A 6,187-nucleotide genomic window follows, 5' to 3' on the forward strand; every position below is an offset into this window, starting at 1 on the left:
TAGTCAAATAAAACGAGAAACTGGACCCTGGAGATAGCCCTTGTTGTGCGCACTAAGAAATTGAGTTTTTTTCATTGATAAAAAATGTTGAATTTCTGTAAAAGAATTTTCACTCATGGTCAAAGAATTTGGTTGGTGCTTGTTGTATCTACAGAGAAACTGGTTGGGGTCAAAAATGAAACCCATGAAACAACAAAACCCTTACCACATCATTTTGTTATCACAAATCCGGGAGGTACTGAACCTTTCGCAGAGAAATGAATTCAGATTGTTATAGGTACAGTTTGCCTGTACATTTAGCACCAGGGTACACTCTTTTTTTATAAGAACCAGTAAATTTAAGTTCAGGCTGACTGTTCTTAATTTTTTCGAAGATCTAAGGCTGGATTGCTCTTAATTTGTTCTTAAAGTAAGAGGGTGTAAGCAGTGCTATTGCTAGCTTTTTCGCTCTAAGAAGGTGTTCAGGCCTCATTTGCCAACAAAGTCAGGGAGACAGCCTTAATTTGCTGCCAAATTTGAATACTCACCGAAAAATCACCAAGACATCGCTAAAAATCCTCGATTTTGAGAAAAAACGTTGTTCAAAATTGCAATTTGCAGAAGTTCAGCCTCAGCTTGTTCTTAATTTGTTCTTAACTTTAGACCAATTTTGAGGCTCGTGTTCTTATAAAATTGTTCTTATAAAAAAAGAGTGTATAACCTGCAGCACGATAACATAAGATAATCTCTAACATAAGATAATCATAAGGATATTTCTTCGTAAATTTAAGACATTTTGTTCAGGATCATGCTTATGGCTGTAATTGCTCAATTTTTTCTTTTAGCAATTTCCTCGTAATGACATGAAATTTGTTTTTGCTATGTTCCCCAATAGCCCTTCTTGACGTCATCATCCAACTTTATTTCGCAAAGCGTAAAATAACATCAAATTTTGGAGAAGGAACTTTATATTCTGATTTGATGAAATAGGAATATATTCAATAAATATTCATGCCCAAAAAAAGTTTCTTGATAATATCAAAAATGGGAAACTTCTTTGTTTTCTTATAAAAACGAAGGGTTAATAAATGAAGTTTTGATGATTTTGCATACAGCTAAGCTAGGATTGGAGCCAAGATGACGTGGAAGACTCAATAAACTGCGAGAGGGCTCTTAACAATATTCGTTTTACATTAACTATCATCCCAATGCATTTTCTGAAAATGTGTCTTTAATTCAACATAATTTTAAAATAGGCTTTATTATCAAAGCCATGATAAAAGTAATCTGCTAGGAAACTTAAAATCTTTCCTTGGGTCGTGTATATTACAGTAATATTGTAGTAATCTTTTTCTGTAGAATACAAATAAAATTGAATTGAAATGAATTCTTAGCCGATATTTTTATTTCCAGAGGTCTTCCAAAATGTTCTTGCCATACCCTTTACACCCCTAAAGGTAAAACTCCTAAACTAGCATATTTTCGCTTTCTAAAGTTTTAAATCTTGTGCAGTTCAATGTCGTAGGCCTTTTTCATTTCAAAATTCATATGCAACAGACTGGAGACCAATAAGCGTACTCTGACACGAAAGAAGGAGGTTGAACCAAACTTTATCGTTTATCTCCTATACAAAATTATTGCGGAGCAATTGCCCCTGGCTGGTTTTAGGTCGTTGGTATATGATCGGAAGTTGTTGAAATAAAGCAAAAAGATCTTTATATTTTCTAGAAAACTAAGGCTGTTTTAAAGAGACCATGAACGGAAAAATGGGAAAGTTCAATTAGGCCGCCAGACAGTCTGGCATGATTTGAAAGAATTTTTCTCGATAAACATATAATGCAGGAGATCCATTTACGAAAATCGCAAACAGCCGAAGACAACGGCGTGAGAAAACTATGGGAAAATCTTGGATTTAATTTAGAAAATATAACAATTAAATAAATAGGCGGCAATGTACAGACGCCGCAATAATCAAAACACCAGAATCTTTTGGAATTTTATGGCTTATGTGGGCAAGTGTTTTAAGTTTTGTTCCAGTTAGATTCGCAATTGCTGAAAGTTATTTGTATCCGATTTTTTGTAAAGGAATCGTTTCTACCTCTTCAAAGTCGGATTCAAGAGGTGGGCATTCATATTGGCATCCCATCGTAAAATCAAAACACCAGGGTTTGGTTTGACTTGAAAAAAAACAGTCCCATTTTACTACTTTGTTTCAATCAAATACTAGATTTGTGTTCTTATTTCCTGTTAAGTTGACCATAGAGAGTTCCTCCACTTTCAAGCGGAAAGGTGTGTTCCTTGGCTCTTTCGACGAAACAGAGGAACCATGCAATACAGAGATCTTTTGTACCTTGTTCAAAAACAACAACTCTGGCGCCTTTGAAAGCACCCGAAGTGATTTATAATATCAAATGTCATTAAAAAACGAGTGTTTGCAGGTTTGATGTGAAAGGCTATTGATTCGATCGTCTCCTTCAAAGGAAACATGCAGGCGAGAAACAACACTTTGCTTCTGTTCGCCTCCACAAAATGCAGACAAATTGGACAGTTTGAAAATTTTATAAGGCGATAATTAAAAGAAACAATGTTTTAATGTGTATCATGTATGAATAATAGCGCATTGTTCCTAAAATGAAGAAATCTCGTTTTTAGGACAAGGATTTTGAAACAATTGCGATAGGAAATAAAATTCATTCAACTTCTCACTAATGGTCTTTAAAATCTTGATGTTTCTATAAACTTATGAAGGTACGTTTACACAATGCAAAAAGTTAAAAGGGCAGGGGTACCTGGCTGTCCAATATAAGGATAGTAATGGTATTTCAAAGCGGTGCCATGGAGAGGGGCTCAGGGGGCCCAGCACCCCTTGCTAAAATTCAGAGAGATTTAGGGGGCTCAGTCCCCTTAACAATTGCATCCATATTTAGTTATCTCGGTTGGACGAATTTAAATATTGATATGAATGTGAATATGAATTAGACGAATCAGTTAGATTGTGTTGGCAACCCTTTTTTTACTATCGATTTCTCATGAATGAGCAAATTCTTACCAGTCTGTTTGTGTATCGAATATTTTGAATAAATTCCAAACACAACGGAGAGTCTTTAACACAAATGCAGGTATAAGGTGTAGCCATGTTTGTGGACTCTTTAATTTGCCTACAGCACAGCTCCTCATCCTAACTTCTTAGGACGGCACTCCTAGTATACCATAGACAAAGTTTTAAAGGTACGAGGAAAACTGTCTTCAGGGGCCCAACTAAGTGCAGTCCGTAAAGAGTATGTTTCGAGGGGGATATAGCTTAGTTTAAAGCACGTGGTCTAAACTAGTTCAATGGACTAGAGTCTTGGTGTTGTTATAAAGTGTTGTCCTATAAAAAAAGAGTATAATTTTATTTACTTCGGTGCTATTATCTCCGATAATAAACATATCTTAAGAATGCATCGAGAGTATCATAAATCACAATTCTGAACGTCGTTTTCTAGAATTTTCCTTCATTGGCGACTTCCCAAAAAAAGACATTATAGTCATCCGAAGGGGTTCAGTATTTATCTTATCATCTTATCTTTGAAATTGTTGACAACAATGCATGTGGTGGGAAATACGAACAGTATCGCATTGATGTTAATGACAATAATTTTTCTGACGGAGTTTGTTCGAGAATACGGATCCAGACTATCAGCAGAATTGACTTACTGGTTTGATTAATAAGGGATTAATGGAAAGAGATCATGTCAGAAATTGATAGGTATAGACTCAAAGAATCAAGCCATTTGTAATGAATGAGGAGAGTGAATAAATATCAAATTTAAACAGATTTGTGAGAATGAATAGATATAAGATAAACCACACATTAAAAATCTTGAATTCAAAGTAAAGAAACATGAATTCATTTCCTCAATACTACAGCAAAATAGGTTTTTCTTCTTGATTCATTCAACTTTTATAAAAACTGCGTCAGAAATGTGTTATGCTATCAAATGACTCAAGTTCTTTTCTAGCACCCTTCTAAAATTTGGAAAGATAACACCAAGGGTGAGTCCCACGCTTACGTCAAACTTTGGAGAAACAAACACGATTAGGAAGGATATTCGTTTACATTTTTGGTTTGTAGATGTGAATTTACTTCAACCAGGGATATGCCGATGGGGGGGGGGCGTGGGGGGCCTCATTTAAGAACAATTTAAGAACAAATTAAGAACAACCCACCCTCAGATTTCGAAAAAACAGTCAGCCTGAACTCGAATACACTGGTTTGTACAAAAAAAGTGTATTGCAAATAACTTGCTTTAAGGAGCAAGCTAGCGACTATAAGAGATGACTGCAAGAAATAACTGCAAAAAGTTTTCTGAGATGTAATTTAAGCTAATCTGAAGGGTGTTGTCGCAAAAAGTTTCCAGCCATATTTGCCCTTCAATTCTTATAAAATTCTATAGATTAGAGAAAACTTATAAGCTGAAACTATTGTTATGAGGAGCCCAAAAGAAGCTGTAGTTCATTTTTGCATCCTAAAATTTGCTTTTCGCAAAAAGATGCTCATGGATTCACCCAAAAACGCAAACTCCAGGAATATTAGTTTTCGCAGACTGGATTTCCTTATACTTTCATGACATCATTTGCTCTTACTTGTTATCATTAAGTGTGTAAATGATCATCTATTTCACTGTTAATGAATTTTCTATGGAGAAATATAAGGGGCGATTCACTCTTGCAAATAGCGTACGAGATTTTGCCTAAAACAGAAGAATTTATGGGGATATTCAGATAAAACAATAGAATTTTCACAAAAGGTGTACAAGATTTTCTTAGAGTCATTTGCCCCTCGGAGAAATAGTCGGTCAAACAAGAAAAGTTGGTCACTTTTTTTCTGAACGCCCCCCCCCCCCAAACAAAATTGTCTAGGCACATCACTGACTTCAACTAAACACCACATCGCCAAAACATATTGTGCAGACTCGACCCCGCAGTCTCTGTAACTTGGCTATGTTTTTCTTTTCAATCAAGATAACCAGGTAACCAATCAAGATAACCAAGATAACTATTCATTGATAAAATCAAATCATTAATAACTTAAGTTAAAAAATTAAGATAAATAATGACACAAGTAGTTAACACTGTAGCAATGTTAAGTTATGGAGGGCCTAAATGGTTGAACAAAGTCGCTATCTTGCACCCTAAATCACTATTCTGAGATAAATCTTTATTCATTTTTCTATCAGACAATACTTCGTTGACATTTTACTCGTTTTAATCTATGGCACGAGGGAGCAATTACTTAAAAATTTATTTGACACAGAACCTTCTGACCCATATCCTAGCTAAATCAAACAGTAGTTAATGAATAAATCGATTCATTTTTCAGATCACCAAATCTAGTAATAATCCTATTAGAGCAAGATTAAGTTTGGGATGTAGTTCGAGTATCTTTGTACTTTGAATCAAACCCCTTGATCGTGAAAACAAGCACTCTTTTGGCATTGTAGTCTTCATATTTCTATGGTGGGAATTCTAAACGATTAGAGATGAACGGGCTTTATAGTCGCGTGCTGGGAAACAAGACGGGTTTTTTCTTGAATGGTTGCAATTGGCATGATGCGAGGAAAAAGGCGGGTTTCATTCTTTAAATGGGCAACCATCACCATCTTTAAAAGAAGTATTGTTCTTTCATAAAGCCGGATTCTTTGCTTCTAATTTTGTTCATAAATACAAAATTTAAGGTAACAGAAGGCAGTATGCAATAAAGGTGACCAAGATATATATAGATAATCTAATATTCCGATGAAGTATCTATACATGCAAAGAGCATAGATTAGACTCAAAATCATGCTAAACATTTCGAACGTTCGACAACAGCGTTGGTCTTTGCATTGCGCGTCTCAGGCCAAACTGAAACAAACTGCTGCCATCCGAGAAAGCATCTACCGATGCAATTACAAACACTTTTAAAACGATGAAAAATTTTCAGAAAATAATAGAAAATCAATCATAAAATAATAAAGGCATTCACAAACTGACAATAATAATCAAAACACGATAAAAGCTTAAGACTAATAAAAAGGATCAACATTTCAATACAATGTTGAGGAAAATTGAAAATACGTAATCACGTAAAAAATTATGAATCCTGGATAGTTTTGATGGGAGGACGTTCATTTTTATAAAATATCCTCTATAAGAAACCGAGCCTCAAGCAGGTAGGGCCTGGCCA

This window comes from Rhopilema esculentum, chromosome 7 (assembly GCF_057945365.1).
Source record: "Rhopilema esculentum isolate cy_ngs chromosome 7, ASM5794536v1, whole genome shotgun sequence".
NCBI lineage: Eukaryota > Metazoa > Cnidaria > Scyphozoa > Rhizostomeae > Rhizostomatidae > Rhopilema > Rhopilema esculentum.